General features: G+C 41.5%; 1 pseudogene; it reads left to right on the forward strand.

Annotated features, from left to right (window-relative positions):
* The first annotated feature begins 20,637 nt into the window (after positions 1 to 20,637).
* On the forward strand, positions 20,638 to 24,948 carry LOC114609237 (annotated as a pseudogene).
* Positions 24,949 to 25,561: the final 613 nt, after the last annotated feature.

Genomic DNA, 25,561 nt, shown 5'->3' on the forward strand with positions numbered 1-25,561 from the left:
GGATGGCCAGGAAACACTGTCTTGAGCTAACTCACAAGACAGCCTAGATGAAAACTGATCTGTCCCTCTGCCACCTTCCAGGGCCCTACTCTTGTCACCAAGACACACCAATTCCTTTCATGATTATTCATTTTCAGCTTAAAGCTCATCATCAAGATCAGGACCACTGTAGAAGCAGATGGCACTGAGGTTATTATTGTCCAAGACACCGGGTAGAGTAGCAGCATTTGTAGAGGAAAGCAGGCCATCAATTTCTATTCCATGCTAGTCTCTAAGGGGCAAGAGGTCCTGAAATGCATTTTCCGACTGAAAGAAGCTAAATAGATAAATTTAAGACTTTGGTGGTGCAATTGAGACGACAGAAAAATGTGCTAAAAAGAAAGGAGGAGGGGCTGGAGAAATGGCTTAGTGGCTTAGAATGCTGTCTGTCTAGATGACTTGGTAGGCTTACACTGCCTTTAGCTCCAGTTCTGGGGATACCTGCTGTCCTCTTCTTGTTTCTAAAAGTATCAGTACAGACACAGAATTTTTTTAAAGACTCAGTCAAACATAAGGAGTTATTTAAATCGAACAGAATCATCATTCACTTTTTTGATAATTCTATGCCAAGATCTGCAGAAGGTCAGGGGGTTCACAAAAGCTGAAAGTTCTCCAGGTTTCTAGAGTTCACTATCCAGAGATGTTTAAGGGGGAAGTTACATGTGTGTTGGACCCAGAAAGGGGAAGTTCAGGGATGTTCTAAGAGTACTTCATGGAAGAAGCTGACCTGTGCTGTGGGGTCAGCAAAAAGTTCTCTGAAGAAGAAACATTTAAGGTGAGGCCTCAGGTTATCTGTTAGAGAGAAAGCTGTATTGGGCATATGGGGTGTGTGTGTGCAGACTCTGAGGTGGGAGACAAAAACTTGCACAACAGTTAGAAATTCAGTTATTGGCATACGGTAAATTTCTTGACTCTACCAAATACCTTTTTTCACAGGTTTTTTTGGCAATGTTTTTTCTTTTAAATTTGAGTGGTTTTGCCTGCATGTATGTATTGCAACATATGCATACACTGCGCTCAGAGGTCAGAAGTGCCAGATTCCCTGGAACTGAAGTTACAGATGGTTGTAAGGCACCAGATGGGGTTGGGAGCTAAACTCAAATCTTCTGCAACAAGTGCTCTTAATCCCTAAACCATCTCTGCAGCACCACCCCACCTCCAATTTTTATTCTATTATTATTATTATTATTATTAGTTATGCATATGGCTCACAGTGCATGTGTGAAGGGAGGTCAGATACAACTTTAGGAGTTAGTTCTCTCCTTCCAAGATAAATAATAAAATAATTAATCATTTCTTTGTAACCACAAATTGCTGCCTGCCAGAAAGAAAAACTGGCTGAGAAAACTACCTTGCTTGCTCATACTTTGTTACTCTATTAACAACTTGCTTCTTTATGAATGTATTTGGGTTCTTAGGAATAATTTGTTTTCTTTACCTGCAGTACGTAATGTTATTTCTTCTAAAGGTATTAGGGAACATACTGTTTTTTCATAGTCAGTCATTAGAAAGAAAATAGAATGTAATCACATTGTGATTTTATACTGTTTGAAAATTTTGCAAGGATATATAAACTATGGGAGAAAAAATAAAGTTGTTGGAACTTTGTTCCATCCATCAGATCTGTATATCTGTATATGTGTAAAGCTTGTGTTAGTGTGTGCTGGAGCTTTCTCCACCCATCCTGTCTGTCTGTCTGTCTGTCTGTATATGTGTATATATGCATGTGAGAAATGTTTGGAGCCTGCTTGTTGGAACTTTGTTCCATCCATTCAATGTGTGAAAGTATACACATCTGTCCATCTAGCTGTCTGTAGGTCTGAATGCATGCATGTATGCATACATGTATGAAGTTATTGGAGCCTGCCTCTTGTTTCATCCACTCTGAGTGTGTGTGTGTGTGTGTGTGAATTTTCTCTCTTTCCTTTTCTTTTTCACCAGATCTTAAGAGTTAAAAAGAGTTCAGAGTTTTTCGATGGCCACAGGGAGTGACAGCCCTAGTGAATGAAGCTTTGTTCCCTCAGAGAAAAGTCAGCTGAGTAATCGCTGGCTGCGATAGGCAGCAGCCTCCATCAGTCACTATCTAGACCAGCCCGTCAGCCCCTCTAATGCTGCTTTCAGCACTGACTCCATCACTGATGCCATGCCTCACTGCCTGCCTTGGTTTACCTTAGCTGTCAACGATGGTCTTTGACATATCTATAACTCCAGTTCCAGGAAATACAATACCCTCTTCTGGACTCTGTGGGCACCAGGCATGCACAAGGTACACATACATATATGCAAGCAAACATTCATACATATAATTAAATTTTCTTATAAAATTACCCAGAGTAGTGTACACAGATTTTGCAGTGATTTAGTGAAAGTTCTGACAGATGTGAGCAACAACTTAAGCTTTTTTTCTCCACGTTTACTTCCTATAAAAAGTATTACTAAATAACATTTGTTAGTCAACTTTGACTATACTTTTTTTTTTGAGACAAAGTCTCACTAGTAAACTAGACTGGTCTCAAATTCCCTGAAATCTGCTTGCCTCTGCCTTCTTAACGCTGAGATTAAAGACATACCACCAACCCAAGCTAACAGTCGTTTCTGAATTGTACTGCACATGTGAAATGGTCGTGGGGCCCAGGTAAAATGAGAACTTCAGCATGGGACTGGGATGCTGCACTTCTACCTGCTTTCAGGTGGTACTCTATTGCAGGTCCAGGGACCACACTGTGAATAGTGAAATTCTAGACAGAAACTGAAAAAGTTCTTATTTTCTTCCAGAATTCAAGACATTTGTGGTATATTTAAGGGGGTCTTTGGGATAGGACTTGTACAAGCATGATACCATGAAGCTATATCCCAGATCCTATATGCTTTTATTTGTATACTGATTTTTGTAGGCACTAGAGATTTAACTGGTAGTTCATGTTCTTAGAATGCAAGATGTCCTGGGTTCCATCTGATTATAAAGTACACACACACACACACACACACACACACACATAGAGGGGGAGGGAGGGAATATAAGGGAGAGAGAGAGAGAGAGGAGCTGTGGTTTGCAATGTAGGATAAGAAATTTTAAGTTTAGGGGTTTTGTTGTTGTTGTTATACATAGAGTAAGGAATTACAATTGAAATTTCCTTTTTCTAGTATTTTTCCATGTTGGAAAGACTGAAATTAATATCCAGCTTTCCAAGTTAGTTTAAAATCAATAATCTTTTTTTTTTCTTTTCTGTGTTTGGGATGGAACCCAAGGCCTTACGCCTGTTTAAGCAAGCACTCTACTACTGAGTTCCATCCCCTGCCCAAGAAAAATAGAAAAAAAGTATTTTAAAAAATCTGTACTTGTTATGGCAGAAGGGTCACCAGTATCATGATGCACATGTAGAGGTCAGAGGACAACTTTTCAGAGCTGTTTTCCTCCTTCTACTGTGGCATCTGGGGAGAGAACTCAGGCTGTCAGGCTTGTGAGGCAGGCACCTTTCTCAGGGTTGAACTTTCCAGCCCAAGCTTCCTGCAGAAGCTCCTTCCTATAAAATCCAGACATTTTGGTCTCCTCTCTCTCCTTCTCCTATCTCTCTGCTCTTTCTCTCTCTCTTGCACTTCCCCTCTCTCCCTTCCCATGGCAAATCACTTGGCCTCAGTCCTTGGGGCCAGTGAACTCACCAGAGAGTAGCTTCCAAATAAACATGCATTTAATATACTCGAATCTGTCTTGAATTGGCTCACTTCACTGGTGAAGAAATAACTTATCAAATACTATCTTAAGAGCTTTATAAATTGGTGCTGAGGGTTGGGTGTGATGGTGCATGGCTTTAACTCAGCACTTTCGAGAGGCAGAGGCAGGTGGATCTCTGTGAGCTCCAGAACAGCCAGGGCTACATAGTGAGTCCTCTGGTAAGACTGAAGATGCTAATGTCCCCATTCCCAGTACAAAGACGACTGGGAGCCTGGTAGTCTATGGCTTTGGCTATTTGCTCCTAATTGCACAGAGGTCATAGACTGAAAGTCCGAATTTAAGCTATGCTTAGATGACTGGAAACTCTGAGATCTGCCCTGAAAGAAACACTCACTATCAAGATTTCTGAAAAACTAACTAGAGCTTCATTGTAAGGGGCTGATGGGAATGTTTAGAGCTACTGGCAGGCCCATGAAAGAAACTGAAGTGTGGATTCTTTGAATTTTGGAGCAAAGCCCTTTCTTCCTCTATGGAGAAATACTCTCCTCTTGAGAGATACCTCAGGCTTGATGAGCATTGTTAGACACTGCATACTGACCCACAGAACAGCTAATTACAATGTCCCTGAGTTTAAAGTCAGTGTTAGCCAATTCAGTGATAAAATTGTAAACACATAATAGAACAAATGGGCTTTCAAGATCTAAGTTGCACAAGGAAGTGGCTCCTATGCCTTGTCTCAAGCAGCCTGTATCTATTTCCTACGAACGGTTAACTGTGGAAGACAGCAGTCAGTCTGGGTCTAATTCCTAGTATACAATAGTTTTGAATCATACACAGGCACCAGATGAAGATACACAAATGCTTCAGTGCTGGGACTGAAGGATAACGGTAGCCAGCAGAACAAGGAGGATCCCTTGACTACTGATTTCATCTGGAAGGAGCAATGGACATCTCTTCTGGTTCCAGGGTCTTGGTTACAACAGGAAACACTGGGTCACTTTTGCCACCTCAATTAGGCAAAAAATGTCCTGTAGAGGCTGCAATGACTAATCCTTATTATTTAGGGGAAAATGAAATTGCTGTGGCACAAAGGACACATATGCCTAAGTTAACTTTGTACCATAGTATTAATGCTTTCATCTTGCAGTTATCAAAGGTAGGGGGAGATCATTTAAGGACTCTGCATTCTCTTCTGAGGAAAGTATGGCTGTTTTTTTTCATTACATCATATTAAGTAGAAGCATGACTGTCTGTGGTGGGCTAAATGAGAATGTCCCCCAAATACTCATGTTTGATGGTTAGTAGCACTACTTGGGAAGGATTAGGAGATATGTCTTTGTTGAAGTAGGTGTGACTTTGTTGGAGGAAGTCTGTCTCTCTCGGGCAGGCTTTTTTTTTTAAGGGTCCAAGTCAGGCCCAGTTGCTTTCTCTCTCTCTACTGCCTGCAGATCCAGATGTAGAACTCTCAGCTCCTTCTCCAACACTATGTCTGCCTGGTACCTGCTTTGCTGATAGTGTACTAAACCTCGGAAACAGTAAGCAAACCTAAATTAAATGCTTTCTTAGAATTGTCTTGGTTATGGTGTCTCTTCATGAAGACATTTAGCTTTTCTTTTGTTTTTAAAAATTAAGTATGGCTAAGGAGAGAAGTGTAACAGGTAGATCACCAGTCTTTAATTTTAGCTACTCAAATGACAGTAGATATCTTGTAATTTTAATTTCCAAATCCCTAGATGAGTAAAATGTTACCTTTTTGTTGTTTAATGGCCATTTTTACATCTCGTGAAATACTTTCTAAAGCTTTTTGCCTACTGTTTTATTGGGTTGTTGTCTTATTATTTAGGGCAGAGAAGGTAACTGTGTAGTTTAGTGTAACGGCCCGTTCAGGTCAGTCAACAGGGTATCCAAGAGAGAGAGTGGGGATGGAAGGGCAAGAGACTCGAAGAATGGAGACAAGACAGAGGGTCTGATCAAGTCTCTCTTTATTGAAAGGAAATCCTGGGTATTTATATGCTTTACCACGGCCTTGCCCTCACGGACAAGTGGGGGAACATACCTGAAGGCACTAATGCCAGGTGCCTTGCAGCATGGATACCACGTGTGCTTTGTAGCTGGGGGCACTAAGCAGCAAAACATGATATGTGAGAAAAACAAGATATTTATCAGAGTGTGCTCAGCTGTTGTGGGCTGTTGAAAACAAGTCTCTTGTCAGGGTATATGGCCTGAGATGACTGTAAAGACGATAGCTGCTTTCTGCTAGGTGTCGGCTCCCAACAGTTTAGTACTTACATAGCAGGCTAGTTCAATCCTCAGCACTGAAAGAGAAGGTCTTACATATTCTGGAGACAAGACTTTCATTGGATATATTCTACTTCTGAGTTCATTTCTCATCAATAATTTGCTTTTTTAATTACTCAAATGTTTATAAACAACATACATTTTGATAAAATTTAACTAATCAAATAATGTCATAGTCAGGCCTTTATAATAAATCTTTGCCTAACTCAGGGATACAAAGACTTTTCTACATTTTCTTCTTTCTTTTCAGTTTTATCTTTAGGTTTATCACTCATTTTTTAAAATTAGCTTATTCTTTTACCATGGCATACATGCTTACCCTTCATTTTCTGATCACTTTCCTTAGTGGCTTCATTCATGCTGCCCCTTATATCTGCAAGCTCATCCTTACTACCCTCAAATCTGAGTCAACCCTGCCACCTCTTTCTCCTTCACCTTTCCTTCAATCCATCAAAACTTACCCATTTTACACACCCCCCCCCACCATGTTTTTCTCTATGACCACACTCTCTCCTTGTCAGTTGTTTCCTGAATGACCTTCCTCATCCAGGCCACTTTTCACATGCCTGCGTAATAATTTAAAATAAGACATAATAAAGTTCCTAGCCCTGCAACCACAGCTGAAGAAAAGCTCAAAGGCTTTCTGAAACTCTGAGAAGTCCCAAACCTGTTCCTCCCCTTGCTTACCTACCTCTTTTCACGTGCAGTCTAGGTCAGGACTGCACCCTGACCAGTGGCCCCTTAGCTCCCCTTCTGGCCAGGCCATGTCCTCACCCAGTGCACTCTTCCAACTTAAGGGTTATTAAGTTGGACTCTAGCTCCATCATCCCCTGTTACATTTTGCCTATTTGGTCTCCACCAGCTTTCAAACTTCACGAGGCCAAGGGCTCTGTTTGAATAAAATTCCCGTCTTCCACTTTAAGATCCTCCATCACGAGAAGCAGCATCCCTATTTGAGTGATGGACGATGGAACTAGAGACATCCCGATAATTAAAGGCTGGGAGCTACTAGGGGTTTCTTCATTGATGATATCTGACGTAAAGCTAGTCCGCTATGCGGAAGGCCCTGGGAGTCAAGGTAGAGAGAATATGGTGCGATTAGGGGAGTGGGCCCCAGAAATTAGCCTTAGCCTGTATAGCAGGGGAGCTGGTTTGAGTTACTGAGGCTCTGAGGCGCCCGAGAAGCAGAGAAAGAGGCTGAGGATACGTGGGGCCCAAAGGCGTAAGAGCCCGAGAAGCTGAAGAGCCCACGGTCCGAGGGGTTGAGAGGCTAAGGATAAGAGAAGCTAAGGAACGACGAGTCGAGGGGTCGAAGAGCCGAGATGCTGAAGTGCTCCAGCTTCCGAACTGCAGGAAAGAACAGGAAGAACTCACGTGGAGGATGCTCCACCACCTGCAGCATCTCGGCTTATTTGACCTGCGCCCGCGTGGGTGGGCGGGCCTGAGGCGTGGCTACACCTCTGGGTCCCGTCACGCCCCCACGGCGTGCGCGGCCCCGCTCGGCCCCGCCTTGCGCATGCGCTGTCCGCGGGAGGCGGAGGTTGTGGGCGGCTGTGGCGACGGGGTGCGCGCTCTCGTTCTCGCTGTCGTTCCCTCGCGCTGGTTCGCGCTCGCGCGCCGGGTCCGTGGCAGCGGCAGCGGAGGCGGCGGCGGCGGCTGAGGCGGCGCGGGGGGGCGGGTCGGGAGGGGGGGTGGTCGGGGCGGGGATGGACCGAGCGCGGCGGCGGCAGCTGCAGGAGCCGGCGCTGGAGACAGAGCCGCGGCGCTGGCGGAGACGCCGGCTGTCCGTCGTCTCTCCACCGGTGAGTGGCTGGCCCAGGCCGTGGGTGGGGACGGGCCGTCTCTTTAGCTCGGCCCGTCGCGGCGGCGGGGCCTCCTCGAGGCCTGGAGCGGCTCGGACCTTTGGCCGCTCTGGCGGCGCCAAAGCCCCGGGCCTCCAGCTGGACCCCGGGGCTCCAGGCCTTTTGCCTGTCATTGGGACAACCCCCTCCCCCGCTCCCGCCCGGGCACTCTCCCCGGCTCCCCTTTGAGCTTAGCTGAGCGAGGGGCGTGTGAGGACTCGCGCCCAGGCCCAAGCCTCCGGGCTAGCCGAGGTCTTAGAGCCTTCGCTCGTCCGACCCTGCGGTACCCATAAGTTGGTCACCAAAAGTCAGCCCTTGCCACCTGAAACCAGTCTTGCACCTTTTGTTTTGATTTTGAACTCCTGGTTTAACTTGGAGAAGGAAACCTGCTGTCCTGCGAAAAATAGGTGAGGTGGGAGTCTAGGTGGCCTGGGCTTGGCCCTAGGGTGCCCTTTATTAACCCTTTTTGTGGAGAACAGAGGCCCGCAGTGAGATGCATTTCTCTACAAAACCTGAGATTTCAGCCTCAGCCAAAGTGTGAATGGTGTTGGTCCAGTGATTTAGCGTCTGTCCCACTCCATCCCTGGACAGCGTTTATGGAGATTCCCCTAGTGGATCTGCTGCTGGGGCTTCTGGAGGTAGCCCACTTGAGCTATCTAGGAGAATATCTTTCTTTGCTTTGGTATCACGTTTTACTTTAGTCTTGGTAGGTCGTAACCAATGTCCAGGCTTAGGTTTTATTGAAAAAAAGACGACCATGTACCCCATCTAAAATGATTGTTGTAAGCCTGACAGTTGTCAAAAGATCTATGTGCACATGCGTCCCTGTGAAAAGGCTGGAATTCCTAAATTGGCTTTTAAGGAAAAAAAAAAAAACGAAGAAAAGCAAACACAGTAAAAACCCCAAGATTGAAAAAGCAAGTAACAACTTTAAAATATAGCACAAGTTTGATTTGTTCCTGTCTCTGTCCAGTATCTTAAATTTTAGAAATTAAACTAAACTTTTGTCTTTGAGTATATAGAATTCGCATATAGAAATTGTCACAAAGCTTGGAGGAAAAGAACCTTAATGGAAATGTTAAGACATAGCATTCCTCCAGGAGGTAGGGTCTTATCCCCCTACCCCCCACAACCTTCATTTACAGATTAGAAGATTGAGACTGAAATTGTGAGTGTGTTTTACCAGTGTCATGTAACAGAGATACTTAGAGATGGGATTTTAACTCAACAGTACCTTGCCCTCCACCAACAGGGTTGGTGTTTTTTTGAACTCAAACACCCACCCTCTGGCTAGTAGAGAAAGATTAGAAAGCTGCTTCTGGTTTGTGGGTGGTAACCTTTTAATTTCTAAAGAATTTTCATCTGCTTACAGACTAGATAGTTGATGAGCCTCATAGGAAAATTCTAGATATTAAAAATTCATTAGCACATGATCTAGATCTCTTGTAATTATGGATGTTATTAGAGATTTGACATGATGTCTGTGCTATGTACTCTGTATAGGAAATGAGATTTGTCAGAGTGTTTGCATCTTAAGACAAACAGAAGCACAAACAGCTGACAGTGTTATGTCACCTCTCAGTTGTTTTATGAGCATCAAAATCGTGGGGTTTCAGTGTCTTGCATTAGTTGGCAAACACCAGTAATTTGAACTGTTTGGTTCATCTCTACTAGAATAGTACCCCTTTTCTACAGGAGAAAGCATAAACTCAGTAACATTTATGGACCATTCACTTATTCACCAGATATTTACTGAGCCTTTACTTTGGTCCAGAATTCTTTCTAGATTAAAATAAAGGAACAAAACAAGGTTTCTGCCTCAGTAAGCTGCATTCTGGATGTGGAGCCGAGGAATAGACACGACCATTTCAGGGACTATATAAGACAGTAGGCAGTAAGCTCTTTGGTTTTGTTGTTGTTGTGTTTGTGAAGAAGAAAGTAAATATTTTAGCTTTGGGGCACACAGCCTCTGTTGTAGCCATGCAGTTATTTTTTCAGTATGTACAACAACAGACAGAAAGTCAACTGGCATGTCTGTTTTCCAGTTAAACTTGGACACTGAAATCTGAATTTCACCCAGTTTTCACATGTCATGAAATGCTCATTCTTTCCTCCCTCAACCATTTAAATATGTAAAACTAATCTTAGTTTACAAGCCACTTAGAAACCTGGGACAAGCTGAAACTAGATTTGTATAGAAAAAGTTTGCTGGTCTCTAGTGAGGACTATGATTTTTTTTAAAAAAATGTTAATATGACAAGTAGCTAGGGGCTAGGTGGAGGGCTGCTCAGAGAAGCCTTGCTAGGGGGAACTTGAATTCTGGCCTGAAAGATGGAAGAGCTTTCCTGACAGGTGTGCCTGTTTTTATTTGTTCAGTTATTTATCTATTTCTTAAAGCTTTCATGTATATCATGGCATGTGTGTGGAGGTCAAAGGATAACTTGTGAGAGTTGGTTCTTTCTTACCAAGCTTAGCAGTAAGTACCTTTATTCACTGAGCCATCTCACTGGCCCAACCTTTGGGTCTTTTTTCATCTTGTTACATTCAACTAGCTTATTGCTGTTCCCCATCAAATGTAAAAAATCTTGTTAAAGAATTTTTTTTTTTGAGTCAGGGTTTCTCTCTGTAGCCCTGACTGTTCTAGAGCTATGTAGACCAGGCTGGACTTGAAGAGCTCAGAGATCTATCTGCCTATGCACCACCATGCCTAGTAATTATAAAATCTTAAGAGTTGAAAGAAAATTAATTCTCACTTAGTTATTTTCTTTAAATATTCAGAGTGGTTTTCTAGCCTATATGTGAACAGCTTTAATGACAAAAAATTCATGACTTCCAGGTAGTCTATGCTGTTTATAAATGTCATTATTAGAATGTTTGTTCTGTGAGATTTGATCTTTTGACCTGGGAGGGACCCTGCAAGTGGTTGTACCTCATTCAAGGCTTAGGCTCTAACATTGGTGTGTGGTCAGAAATCACTCACATAAAGTGCAAATTGTACTTGACAACCCTCTAAACTGCCCAGAAAATAGTGTGCATTTTTTTGTATATATAATCATTTAGAGTTCTTCTGCATATTAAAGACCAGGAGACACCGAGCTTCACTGGAGGAAGAAACAGGAGAAAGGAATTTTTATGCAGATATGCAGGCCTCCAAACCCTTTGCTTTTAAAAATAGTTACCTAATCTCTAGCAGAGTGTGGGAGATGGAGAATTCCAATGGGTTACTAGCTTCATTCAGACTTTAATTCTATTGTTACATTAAGTCTACATCACATAATAAATGCTTATAGTTTATTGCGAATATTAAGGTGACTTGTAGGTAAGTACATGGATGGGACAAAAAGTAGCCAATATATGTACCCTGTCCTATGAAAGTTGTTGAGAAAACCTTAGCCACCTGCTTCCTGTCTTTCCCTGTTGGTATTTCCTGTTATGGCTCTAGGGAGCAGCTGTCACTTTCTTTGCCCTTGAATATTGGTCACATCTTACCGGAAGTCAGCTGGTGAATTAAATGGGTGCATGATTATTTTTGCCACGTGGCTCTTGAAGTATTTGAGCATTGCCATTGTGTTGACATTCAACTTTTTACATTTTAGGGATGCTTTTTGTTTTTGTTTTATCAAAGGGAGATGTTTTTATATTTTCTTTTGTTTTTTTTTTTTCATTTCTGTTTGTCTTTTTCTAGTCCCTTTACCACATAGATTGTTCTTATATATGTTTCTGTTTATCACTTCTTTATTTTGGTGCCCTGAAGTACATGTTATGATGTGAACTCAAGTTTGATTTCCTTCCTGAAGCCTTCTCTTACAACTCAGACCTTTGTATTCCTACCACTTCTCAGACCTTTGGCTGAGATCAGGTGCAGACTTTGTTTCTCCACTGTCACTTCTGCCCTTTAATACTTTTTTATATTCTGTTTCATGTGCACTATTTCTACTTCACAGTAAGACTTTCATGAAGGCAAAGATCATATTTTAGGCATTTTTCTTTCCTTTTGTGGTTCTGGGATCATATCCAGTGCCTTGTGTATGCTAGGCAAACACTCTACTACCAAGTAACATTTATAGCTTTTGGGGTGTGTGTGTGTGTGTGTGTGTGTGTGTGTGTCTGTCTGTCTGTCTGTCTGTCTATCTATCTGTGACTGTGTATGTGTTTGTCTGTTTCTGTGTGTGTGTCTGTCTGTCTCTGTCTATGTGTCCCAGATCCACTGAGTAAAATAACAGGCATATATTTATATTTCATCACAAAGTGTTGTTTTTTAATTTTTTTAAAATTAAACTTATTTTAAGGATACTATTGGATTTCCAGAAGTACTATGAAATTAGAACTGAGAATTCTTGTCTCTCTTGTATTGTTTTCCCTTTTATCAACAGCTTACATTAATATGCCTTTGTTATACTTAATGAACCAATATCAGTAGATTATTACTAAATCCACTCTTTCCAGCCCTTTTCCTAATGCCCCTTTCCAATCCCTAGATCCCACCAAGGATACCTCATTGCACTCAGCTGTCCTTCCATCTCCCCTCTTCTTTTTCTTGGGACAATTTCCTAGACATTCCTTATACTTTTAAAATGACTGTTCAGATGTTTTTGTAATATGCCTTTCAATTAGGGTTTGTCTGTTTCTGTCATGGTTAGACAGGTGTGTAATGTGGCTTTGGAAGGAAGATCACAGAGGGTAAATGTAATTTTTTGGAAAGATTTATTTGTATATGTTTGGGTTTGGGTATGTCCACTTGAGTGCATTTGCTTGTGGAGGCCAGAAGTAGGCATCAGATTCTCTGAAGGTAGAGTTACGAGCAGTTGGGTGTGAGTCTTCTACTAAGTGCTCTTAACTACTACGTCATCTTTCCAAACACCTAGAATATTATTCTTACCATCTGTCAGGACTGTAGTTTATCAGTGTTGATGTTAACCTGTATTACCTGCCTGGGAAAAAGCCACTATGCCCAGGCCACATAGGAGTGAAAAGTTCTATCTCACTTATTTTTGTTTGTCAGACTGTTCTAGCTACAGGAGCTCTTTTGCTCGGCTTCTTTACATGTCCCATTGTTATATGTATGGGTTTCATTTCTCATTTTCCTACAGTGTAAGATGTCTAAGACTCAGCCTGTAGGTTTTCTAGTCCAGTCCTATAAATTAGTTGTCTTGATCCTTTCCCTTGGAAAGGACCAATAGAAGCCATGGTCTGGATGTTGGGTGTGCTTATTGCTCCTGGAAAGTTGTTGCTCCTGGGCTTTTACAAAGGAGCTTAGGAAAGCCTTTTGTGTTATTCCTGTTCATTCTCAATTAGAGAATTCATACTCAAGTATCCAGTGTATATGGCTTCTTTAGTCAGATAAGCTTGTATAGATAAGCAAAGTGGACAGGGTTGGCTAGATCCAGCTTGGTATAAGCCTTTATGGAATACTTTTTTTCTTCATTTATTTAAAGGTACTGCTGAGTACTCTAATATCTACTGGTTCTGTTCTAGGTTTTTAAGGTCTAATATGTAAAAATTTGTGTCTTATTAGAGTTTACGTTCTAGTGGATATGCAGTAGTAGATTGAGGCCAAAGCTAGTTTGTAGACTTTGGCTAGTACTGTCATAATGCAGTGGGTTTCAGAAAGCCCAGAGAAGGTTGTTGTAAGTTCCTTTCTTAGACATTGTGGGGAAAATAGGAAGCAATTGAGCAGTTTCCTGACAGACAGGATTGCTCTGAGAGATTAAGGTCACAGAGATTAAGGTCACCAAAGTTTATTTTCTCCCCCCCCCCTTTTTTTTCTCAAGACAGGGTTTCTCTGTATAACCCTGGCTGTCCTGGAACTTACTCTGTAGACCAGGCTGGCCTCGAACTCAGAATTTTTTCTTAAACTACACTTCTTTAATGTATGTTTTGAGTAGGGCATGTGCATCTATCTGGGGGGCAAAAGACAGCTTGCAGGAGTTGGTTCTTTCCTTTTACCATGTAAATTCTGGGTGTTAAACGCAGGTCATTAGACTTATTGGCAAGTAACTCTACCTGCTGAACCATCATGCTGGTTATTCTTTTTTTTTTTTTTTATTTCTAACTTGGGTTTGAGTAAGTATATCAAAATTTTGAAACAGTTCAGAGATGACACCTTCCTTTAATCTCTGATTCCCAACACAATGTTAAACAAGTTTTTGTGTCATCCATATATTTTATGTACACACACACACACACACACAGTCTGTATTTATATTTTACCTTTACAAAAAAAACCTTCAGAAGCCTAATTACTCAAACACTTTGACCTTTTGAGGGTTGTTGAGTTTTTTGTTGTTGTTTTTGTTTTATTTTGTTTTAATTAAGATAGAGTACTACTGACAAACTTAATCGTCTTTTAAAACAGCTTTGTACTGTATCATGTTGTGCATTTATATGATTTTATCTCTTTTTACTTTGTATGTGTCTTAGAGAGTGTTTTATTGCTGTGAAGAGATACCATGACTCCATAACCAAAGCAAGTCTTTTGTTTGTTTGTTTGTTTTGTTTTGTTTTATTGTTTTTCAAGACAGAGTTTTTCTGAGTAGCCTTGGCTGTCCTGGGATTCACTCTATAGACTAGACTGGCCTCAAACTCAAGAGATCTGCCTGCCTCTGCCTCCTGTGTGCTGGGATTAAAAGGATATGATGCTACCACCACCCCACCCCCAGCATGACCAAGGCAACTCTTATATAAAAGAAAATTTTTAATTGGAGTCTGCTAACAGTTTCAGAGGTTTAATCCATTTTCATCATGGCAGGAAAATGGCTCATCATGACTCAAAGGCAGACATGTTGCAGAAGTAGCTAAGAGTTCTACATCCATATCCACAGGCAGCAGGAAGAGAGAAATCGTGGGCTTAGTATGGGCCCTTAAATCCTTAGAGCCCTCCCCTAGTGACACACTTACTCTAACAAAGCTAGGCCTCCTAATCTTTCTCAAGTGCTGCTTCCTGATGATCAAGCATTCAAATCTATGAGCCTATGGGGAGCATTTTTATTCCAGTCACCACAATGTATATGTCCCTGTAAGAGTTTATGTGCACCAGGTGCATGCAGGAATCACAGTTAGAGGCAGTTGTGAGCTTCCTGATGTAGGTACTGGGGATCAAAGCTAGGTCCTCTGGAAGAATATATAGAGTGCTTAATAAATACTCTTAATCTATGGTCCATCTCTCTAGCCTCCATGATTTTATTTCTTAGAGTTTTCCATAAATAATTTATTTTTGTCTTTTTTTCCTTTTGGTTTTTAAATTAACATCATGAAATAAATTTTCTGTAAATTAGGTTATTCTTTTTTTTGGCGTGGGGGGGAGTTGTTTTTTTGGTTTTTTGATTTTTTGGGTTTTTTTGGTCTTTTGAGACAAAGTTTTCTCTGTATAGCTCTGGCTGTCCTGGAACTCACTCTGTAGACCAGGCTAGCCTCAAACTAATAAATCTGACTGCCTTTGCCTCCCAAATGCTGGGATTAAAGGTGTGTGCCACCACTGCCTGGCAAATTAGATTATTCTTAAATAATGAGGGAACCATCCTCCATTTAAGGAAATTCTACCTTTTGCTCATTTTTTCATATAACTAAACACTTCCTTTTTAAGTTTAAAGTTTTTTTTTCTGCTAGCCTTCTAAAAAAAAGTGTGCACACGCATGTGTGTACATGTGTTTGTGAATGAGTGTGCACATGCCGTGGTGCACTTTTGGAGGCCAGAGGATAGCTTGCAGGAGTCAGTTCTCTCTTTCCACTATATGAGCTCCTGAGGATCTAACTCAAATCATCAGGTTTCTTTACAAGCACCTTTACTTGCTGAACCATCTTGCTAGCCCATTTCTGCTATTCTTTAGATCACTAACAAATCTTGGTACCAATCTAATCTGCTTCACTGGAACTGCTGTTCTATTGATTTCCATCAATAGGAGTGTACCACTTAGTAGTAAACAGTCACAGCAAACTAAATTCAGTTACTGATTGAAACAGCAAAGAATTAGTGATTTCCTAGGAGCAGATGGAAGAAAACAGGTAATTCAGAACTAGTTTGCTGTCCTAGTAATGTATAGGATTTGGATACTGTATTTTGCCTTTTATCCTGGTCTTAGCTCCATGCTGGCTTTGCAGCAGCCCCATATCACCATATGTTTGTAAAATGGTTGTCTCATCTTTACTTATCATAGCTAATAGCATTTCATGCAGGAAATGGAGGGCAAAATAGTTTTCTGCTTAGAAAGTGATTTCAATATAAATGAAGAGAAAATAATTTCTAGAAGTCTCTCAAACAGTACTCTGTGAACTCCAGTGTTAAAAACTCAAATTCAGGGTATCTTGAGTTTGGCATGGTCCTTAAGAATTTGTATTTCTATCTCATTCCCATGAGATCCTAATGTTATGGACCAGCAACCATGCTTTGAGTTTAAGTTATACACTAGCCTGTATAATATCTCTTACCTTTTCTTGGAGATTGAGTTATTGTTCCTGACCCTGAGTGTGTCTGGGAAATCGACCACCATGAACAAAAAAAAAAATGTAAGTTCTTACTAATAAGCTAACAAATGACAATACTTCTGTTATTAGTAATAATGCTTCCATTAGTATCTGTGTGCCAAAGAAAAGATAGATGTAGTTAGTATTTTTAAATTTTTATTTAGTTATATTTTGTGTGTGAGTGTTTTGTCTGGTTATATATCTGTGTACCATTTGCATGCCCAGTGCCTGTGTAGGCCAGAAGAGGCATAGGATCCCTTGGGAAATACAGATAGTTGTGAGACATTATGTGGGTGCTGAGAATCAAAACTGGGTCCTCTGGAAGAGCAGCAAGTGTTCTTACTGAGCCATTATGTAGTTAGAGCTTTCTTCCTTCCTTTTTTTCTAACTTTTTTTGAGAAAGGGTTTGTTACTTGTTTATACAGTGAAAAATATATGAGATGTAATTTCTCCTCTGCTGTTGGGGGTAGGATCAGGTGTTTAGAGTTTTATAGTTCTGGCTGTCCTGGAATTCACTAGGTAGACCAGGCTAGCCTCAAACACAGAGAGATTCTTTTGCCTCTGCCTCCTGAGTGCTGAAATTAAAGGTGTATACTGCCATGCCCGGCTGTAGTTAGATTTTTTTTTTTTTTTTTTTCGAGACAGGGTTTCTCTGTGTAGCCCTGGCTGTCCTGGAACTCCCTCTGTAGACCAGGCTGGCCTCGAACTCAGAAATCCGCCTGCCTCTGCCTCCCAAGTGCTGGGATTAAAGGCATGCGCCACCACTGCCCGGCTAGATTTTTTTTTAATAAATAGTTTCAAATGGTTTTGTAAACAAGTGAAAACATTTTGCAATTGTCCATCTCCAAGAGCTCTTATTTCATATTATTTTTACAAAATCAAATATGTTATCAAAAATGTTAGTCTTTGCCATCCTGCTTTAGAAACATAGTCGAGTTTTGTGCATGCTGGGATTTGTCCCAAGGTCTTGAAGGTGCTAGGCAGGTACTTTCTCATTGAGATACACCTTCAGTTAATGTTCATTATTTTCTTAATTAAGGTTGCAGATCTTTCCTCCCACATGAAAAGGGTGACTTAGTCTTTCCTTTTCTGTCAACTAGCTGTTGTTTGTTTCTTTTTCATCATTAGTCACTTGTTCTTTTTTCTTGAGAAGTTGTAGAAATCAACCTATTGCTAAGGGTGCTGCTTGTGTCTTTGTCCGTTTGCTAATCATTGACATAGTTTGCTGTTGAGTTTGGTTGAGATTATATATACTGGGTAGTGTAAACTCTGCTGCTGTAAAGGTCTGTAGATCTAGATCTTAAATGACAGTAAGTATGCTTGCCAAATATTTGCAAACACTACTCAAACAGGGAGAATTAGCTAAGTGTTTAATATGTAGCATCAAAGAAAGTGTAGCTAATAAAATCAAGATATGGAGCCAAGCAGATAGAAAGTATGAGAGCAGCAGGCTACAGAAGTATAAGGGTGGTCACAGAGACCTGGCTCAGAGTGAATTGCTATGCCATAAAAATGAAATTTATGTACCAAAATTGAAATTCTGCAGTGTGACTTGACAAAAACATCACTTTTCTGATAGGAATAAGATTCATTTCTCTTTTAAAATAAAATTACATTCATTTATTGTATGTGTCTGTATGTATGGAGTATGCATGTGCCTCAGTATACATGCATGTGGAGGTTCAGATGTCAATTTGTACGAGTTGGGTCCTGTCCTCTATCATGTGATTATTTTCAGGCTTAGGAGAAAGTGTCCTTAGCCACTGAACTATCACTCTAGCTATTATTATTGCTCAAATAGGTCTTTTTTAAAATTTCAAAGTTATAAAACTTAAGGTAAATTGTATGATGCTACTGTGAAAAGGGCAAATGTGATGAACATTTATAGATGCACAGAACTAGATAAAGAGATGGTATGACCATGGTCCCTGCAGGAGGCTTTTCCAGTTTAATTGGACAGTGATAACAAGACAGAAAGGCAAGACCTCTGGGTAGTGTATCCAGTGAACATTTGAGGAATTAGAAAACGTAACTGTGTATTTAAAACAAGAGGATATAGTCCTCTCCGGAGAACAGATAGTGGGCAGAAGCTTCTGCAGAGATTGCAGTCATCCCACTGTGGGAAAGAGCTTTCTCCTAGTAATAGTATGTCAGTCTATGTTTCTGCCTAGCTGATGGATTGCTGGAATGTTGCCAATTTGGTGCTCAGTCCCAGTCCAAGTTCCTCAGGGTGAAAAACATCTCGGATGGATGTTGTGGTTCTCAATCTCCTGTGTATATAGACACCACTAGGGACTATGAGGACTTGAGAACAGTAGTTTCCAGCCTCTTGTGTACCCAGACACTGCTCAAGGAACAGGGGTCTGCAGGCCCGTACTTCTACTTGCCAGGCAGTTCCAAGTGAGTGCTGAAAGTATGAAGGGGCTGGAAGAGAGGCCTTCCCCAGGAGATTTAGGTGTGTCTCTTTATGAAGCTGCCCCTCCAACGGTGATCTTTGATGAAGGGGATGATCTTTGCTTCTTCAAACTGCTTTTATTTATGGCAGAGATAAATGTATACATCTTAGGGTAAACCAGGAAGGGATGCCCAGGATCTCAGTAGCATGGAGAACTCTAGGTTTTATGCTACATGACCGGTTGTCATCGTCTCTTAGTGGGGTGTCATGGTTACATGTTTCAGGTTAGGTAGAGCCTGGCTGGGAGCTGGTTGTAATGTCTGCTGTCCTCAATTTTGAGATTTACTGACATTTTGAACCTGCTTCAGCCTTACCAGTCTATCTGGTGGCATGGTCTACTTGCCCCACAATAGTATACCAAGCCCTGAGGGTCTCTGCTTTAGGCCCAGTGACTGTTGTGATGATACTGTGAAAAGTGTCCTACAGGGACATAGGCTACACCATAGCTCCTCTCCCTCCCAGCTCTTAAGATTTTCTGGTCTCTTTTCTCAGTGGTCTCTCTTTTCAGTGCTAATATTGATAGTGATGACAAACTAATGGAAGTCTTACTGACTTTAGTAATTGGGGATGAAAGAAACTGAAATTTTAATTACCATTGGAAGAATACAGTACTTTAAACAAAAAGGCAGTTTTTTTTTAAAAAGTCAAAAATAGGGTCTGTTGAGATACTCGGTGTTGTATATAATTTTAAAAGCAACCTTCTTCCTTTCCTGGGAGCTCAGCCACGTTCTAACCTTCCCAGTTCCCTTTGTTCCATCCAGCTTAGCCCAGGATCGAACACAACCATCCTTCAACCCCAGGAAAGGCAGGAGAGGGGCTGCTCTCCATTCCCCACTGGCTCCCTCTCAGCTTCTCTTTTGTTCCTTCTGGCAAGCCACCAGCTACCGCCCCAGCTTCTCTCTATCTCTGCCTACCTTTGCTCCTCGGAAGAAAAACATTTAGACAGCTTTATTATCTTAGAATTTGCCAGATAGCACAATTGCTGGATGCAGAATCTCCTGGCCTAAACTTATCAGCTAACTTGTATCAGCTATCCTATATCGGCCAGCTTCAGCTAACCTACTTGGTTCACCATGGTGGTGTAGGCTGCTGGTTTAGTTTCTCCAAGATCTTACATGACAGCTCCTTTCTGCTCATTCCAAAGCCTGGCCTTAAAGGCCACTTCCCTTTTCTCTTATCTCTTTTTCCTCCTGGGACCTGGAAGGCCCACCTTTACTCTTCACCCAGCAATTGGCTCCTACCTTCTTTATTGACACAATCAAGAACCAGTTAGGGAATCAGCAGCTCCCCCTACAACTCAGCTGTTGAGAGACCTTTCTTCTCTTGCAAAGGACTTGAATTCAGTCCCCAGCACTCACATTGGCAACACATAGCTGCCTGTATATCCATCTTCAGAGGTTCTGAGGCCTTTTTCTGGATTGGGCACTGGGATGGTTTGAATATGCTTGGCCCAGGGAGTAGCACTATTAGGAGGTGTGGACTTGGAGGATGTATGTCATTGTGGGCATGGGCTTTAAGACCCTCATCCTAGCTCCCTGGAAGCCGGTCTTTTCCTGTTTGCCTTCGGAACAAGATGTAGAACTCTTTATTCCTCCTACTCCATCTCTGCCTGGATACTGCCATGCTCCTGCCTTGATGATAATGGACTGAACCTCTGAAGTTGTAAGCCAGCCCTAATTAAAGAGTTGCCTTGGTCATGGTGTCTGTTCACAGCAGTAAAACCCTAACTTAGAAGTTGCTACCAGGGACTGGGATATTGCTGTGATAGGCCTAACCATATTTTTGTTTAGAAGAATGTGGATTTGGGACTTTGGATTTGGAAATCCATGGAATACTTTAATTGGGGTTTAATGAACCATCCTAGTAGGAATATGGAAGAAGGTGGTGCTGAGTGTGATTTGAACTGTGTAGGCCTGCTGGCTCAAGAAGTTTGCATGGAAAAGAATGTTAGTATGTTGTCTACACATTGTCTTTGTGATATTTGGATGAAGAACATGGCTGCGTTTTTACCATTGTTCAAAGAGTCTACCTGAGACTAAGGTGAAGAGATTTAGATTAATTGCTTTGACAAAGTCTCAAAACATTCTGGTATAAATTCTGTTGTGTGGTTACTAAAGTTAACTCTTATGAAGAGAACATTTTAATGAAAAGGAGCAAGCTGAGAAAGGTAAAATATGAAATGCATGGTTTAAGTAATAATAAAGGGGTACCAGGAAGTGAAACGGAGCTGAGTCCTGGAGATAAAGGTCTCAGGGCAAGATCCCACCCACTGAAGCTTATTGTTTATATTTGTAGACGAGTAAGGAATAGTTTGGACTTTTAATCTAGAATGAAATACAATCCAGAAATGGAACACACACTTCTGATCCAGATCTTGAGAATGGAAGACTTAGGCTGTTGATCCAGATCTCAAGGAACAGTGGCTATGAAAAGCTTAGGCCCAGGCATGGTGGTACACACCTTTAATCCCAGGAGGCAAAGGCAAGCATATCTTGTGAGTTCAGGGTCAGCTTGGGACAGAGCAAGTTCTAGATGAAGAAAAGCTTGAGTCCAGGAGTGGTGATATACACCTTTTAATCCCAGCATTCAGGAGACAACCATTCAGATCTCTGAGTTTAAGGTCAATCTACAGAGCAAGTTCTAGAACAGCCAGGCTTAGGCAGTGAAGGAGTTGGAAAACAGAAATCTGGTAATAGAACAAGGGGGCTATGCTCCAGCTCCAGCAAGGAGCAGAACTTGGTACCTGCAGCCATGTGGCTCTGGCTTTAGAGTCAAAAATAAAAGGGAATACTTGGACAATTCATACTGGTTAGCTGGATCTAAGAAATTAGCGATGATTAAGAAGAGACCATTATCACTGAGGTGAAATCTTCTGGGAAGTATTTTTCTGAAGCACGAAGAAGCTGTGTTCCAGAGATCGACAGTCTTGTACCTTGTGCTGCAGCTGGACTCGGTAATGTGTAAGAGTCACCCTGGTGGTACTGGTTTTGAAGGTAAGAAAGAGTCACGGAGAGCAGCTGAAGCATGGCACTGTGAGAGGCTATGGAAGGCCATTGGTGAAGGTGCAGCCTCAGTTGCAGTTTACAGCCCAGGACTGAAGGGGTCATGCAAAGAAGTTTGGCTTAGCACCATAAGAGAGCCTGTGAGAGGCTATTGGTGAAGCCTAGTTACAGCGGAAGGCCCCAGCATATTGGAGAGGCCAGTACCATAGGATGAACAGCAGTAGCATTTGGGTAGAGTCAACTAGACCCTAGAGTTCTACAGAGGGCAGAACTGGAGAAGTGATGCAAGCCCTTTAAAGGAGCCCAGAAGATCATGTGTGGATCCCAGACATTGGAACAAGAAGCTGTAATGTTGAAGTTGCATTAGAGACCCAAGATGTTCGAGATGCCAGCTCTGTGGGATACCTGTCACAGAAAGCTGCTAACAGGAAGTGGAACCAGACGAGGAAAAGAAGTTTGTTGTAGTATATGAAAAGGAGTTGGAAATCTGAAGACTGCTTTGACATCAGACATGGAGATGCAGAGTTTCTCAGCTGGTTTCCTGTCTTGCTTTGGGGATTATAGTTAAGGGATTGAATGAATGTCAGAAGAGACTCAGAACTTAGGACTTTCAATATTGTTGAGACTGCTATAGACTATGAGGACTTTGGAAGTTAGACTATATGTATTTTTTTTATTATGCTATAGTTAGGTGTGACCCATATAGACTCATGTGTTTAAACAAGCCTATGGGGACCAGGGAGTGGAATGTGGTGGTTTAAGTAGGTTTGGTCCAGGGTGTGGCACTATTTGGAGATGAGGCTTTATTGGAGGAAGTGTGTCACTGTGGGTGTAGGCTTTAAGACCTTCCTCCTAACCATGTGGGAGCCAGTCTTCTCCTAGTGGCCTTCAGATGTAGAACTCTCAGCTCCTTCTGCACCATGCTCCTGCTTTGATAATAATGGACTGAACCTCTGAACTTGTAAGCCATCCCAAATTAAATGTTGTCCTTATAAGAGTTGCCTTAGTCATAGTGTCTGTTCACAGCCGTAAAATCCTAACTAAGACAGCTGACTTTCTAGTGCTCAAGGAATTAACATACCTTCTGCCATGGCCTAAAAGTTCTTTGCCCCTCTTCTCCCCCATGAAGTAAAATATGAGGTCTGTACATGAAATTTAATTTAATTTCTATGATTTTTATGACATAATCTCTGACATAATGTCTTCCATAGGCATGCTTTAGGATCTATTATGCTAAGTAGTCATTAGAATTTATAATTTTATACTATATAATAAAAAATGAAGGCTACTATAATATAGACAGATGCAGGGATTAAACTGAATTTAGTTCCCACTTCTGTTACTTGCTTGAACAGTAAAAAAAAAAAAAAAATGAGGTTAATTTCTCTTCTGTTATTGGGGATAGGATTGGATTTTTAGAGTTTTGCACACAATTTTGCACATAATTTATGCTAAACTTAATGCTTGGCACATTATGGCCTAGGAGTTAATACCATTTCCTTTTAGTAGCAACTGTTCTCATAGCATTGCTCACATTCTTTGGGCTATTTCCAAATGATGCAGCAAGGTGAGCTAGGAGGTTATGTCAACAAATCCATTTGTGTCTCAAAGCTTTACAAGTATAAATTAGAGATTACTAGAAAATAAAGAATTTTTTTCTCTCAGATCATTACTGATTCTCTTCATTATTCAGTGTTTACTGAATATCTCAAGATTCCTTCAGTTGTTACATTGTCTGCCTGGAGTTACCATCAGATTCTTTCAGAGTATAAGGACAGTCCCACAAGACTGTTCTACTCCAGCTACCAGTTCATTAATTTGCTAGAGTGTGACTCATAGAATATTGGAAAACATGTTACTTAAATTTGATGGTTTACTTTAAAGGATGCAACGCGGGCAGGCAGGTGGAAGGGAGAACAGGCCACATTGGCAGAGAACGGGGGGGGGGGGGGGATCCTGCAGAGCTTGTGTGTACATCTTGTAGCTACCTCCTTGTCTTTACCTATTCACAAAGTCTCCATGCTCCATCAATTAGTTCCTTTCCAGCTCCTCTTCTTCCCACCTAGGTAAGGGACACTTATTGAGGGACACCTCTTAAGTCCCATATATAGGTTTCCTGGCAACCAGCCCTACCCTGAAGCTTTCTGAAGCCCCACCTAGTTAAGCATAAACTAACTCCCTCCCTCCCTCCCTCCCTCCCTCCCTCCCTCCCTCTCTCTCTCTCTCTCTCTTTCTTTCTTTCTTTCTTCCTTCTGAAATTTATTTTGTTTTACTTGTGTGTGTGTGTGTGTGTGTGTGTGTGCGCGCACATTCATGCATGTGTTCTGGCACACAAGTTAAAGTTAGAGAATAATATGCAGGAGTTGGTTCTCTTTCTACTATGTGGGTCCAGGAGTTTGAACTTAAGTAGTCAGGCTTGGTGGCAAGAGCCTTTTTCTACTTAGCAATCTCACTGTCCTCATGGTGGTAGTTTCTTAATGAAGAGTAGTTAGTTCTTTAAAGTAGCATATGAATCTTAAAACTACTAGCTACTTTGTAGATTGGGTCACCTATTAGTAAATTGTTTCTTCTGTGCTTTATGTCCTGAAGCCCTGTCCTTAAGTCCCCTTTAGTGGCTTTTTCTTTTTTTTTCAGTTGTCATGAGTGATTGCTAGATTAAAAGGTATTCATCGATTCTCAATACTTGGGCCTGTTGTTTCCTCGCCTCACGCCTTCACCTTCTAACATATTTGCTGGAACCAGGGGGGGAGGGCGAGAGGAAAAAACCCTACAACTAGTTGCATAAGAAGAGTCCTGCCAAGGTATCTATTGGTGCACTGATAAAAGTCTTGCATGAGGCAGAAGGCCACATAGTGACATGTGAGACCAACACTAGTGAAGTATATCGAGGGAAGTTCATTGAAGCAGAGGACAACATGAACTGCCAGATGTCCAACATCACAGTCATATACAGAGATGGCCGAGTGGCACTCTGGAACAAGTATACATACGTGTCAGCAAGATCCGATTTCTGGTTTGCCTGCCGTGCTGAAAAATGCACCCATGTTAAAGAGCATGAAAAATAAAAACCAAGGCTCAGGGACTGGCTGAGGAAAAGCTGCTATTCTGAAGTCCCAAGCGGCTGCAAGAGGAAGAGGATGTGGAATGGGGCATGGAAACATCTTCCAGAAGCGAAGATAATATTCTCTATTGAAGAGAACTTTGTCCTTTCTTTTCTTACGTTACGGGAGGGTTTGGGGAATGGGGTAGGGTGTTACATGTGTATATGCCCTAGGTTTTCTTTTGATATTTCTCTTCGTATCAGAGAAACTGTTAAGCGAAATAAAATTAGGCTTTTTTTGTTTTTAAAGAATAAAAAAAAAGTATTCATCCAGTTGTGCCATAGGAGAGAAAAATTAATACATATCTTCGTAATCATGGAGGTTGAATAATTCTGTGTTCATGTTTAATGGGAAGTTTGATAAATTCATGTTTGATCACCATGTCAAGATTATAAAGGGAGAGAATTACTGCTCAGAGGACTGAACTTGTTTTTGAGCAGGGAAGGGGAGAACTTACTGTGGAGCACACAAGTCAGAAGATAGTGTATCTGTGCATTTTAAAATGTTGCTGTAGTACCTTCTGCCAGGGTAGATCGTCTGTTTGTCTGCCCCTCTGAAGACCCCACAGTCTGAAGGCTTCCTAGGAGATCTGCTGCACCCAGGGCAAGGGAGGTAAAGGACCCTCTGAAATAACCACAACGCTGGGACTCAAGAGGAGTTCAGTGGATTTAGGACCCATCCCCTCTACTTGA

This window comes from Grammomys surdaster, unplaced genomic scaffold, assembly GCF_004785775.1.
Source record: "Grammomys surdaster isolate TR1022 unplaced genomic scaffold, NIH_TR_1.0 125950, whole genome shotgun sequence".
NCBI lineage: Eukaryota > Metazoa > Chordata > Mammalia > Rodentia > Muridae > Grammomys > Grammomys surdaster.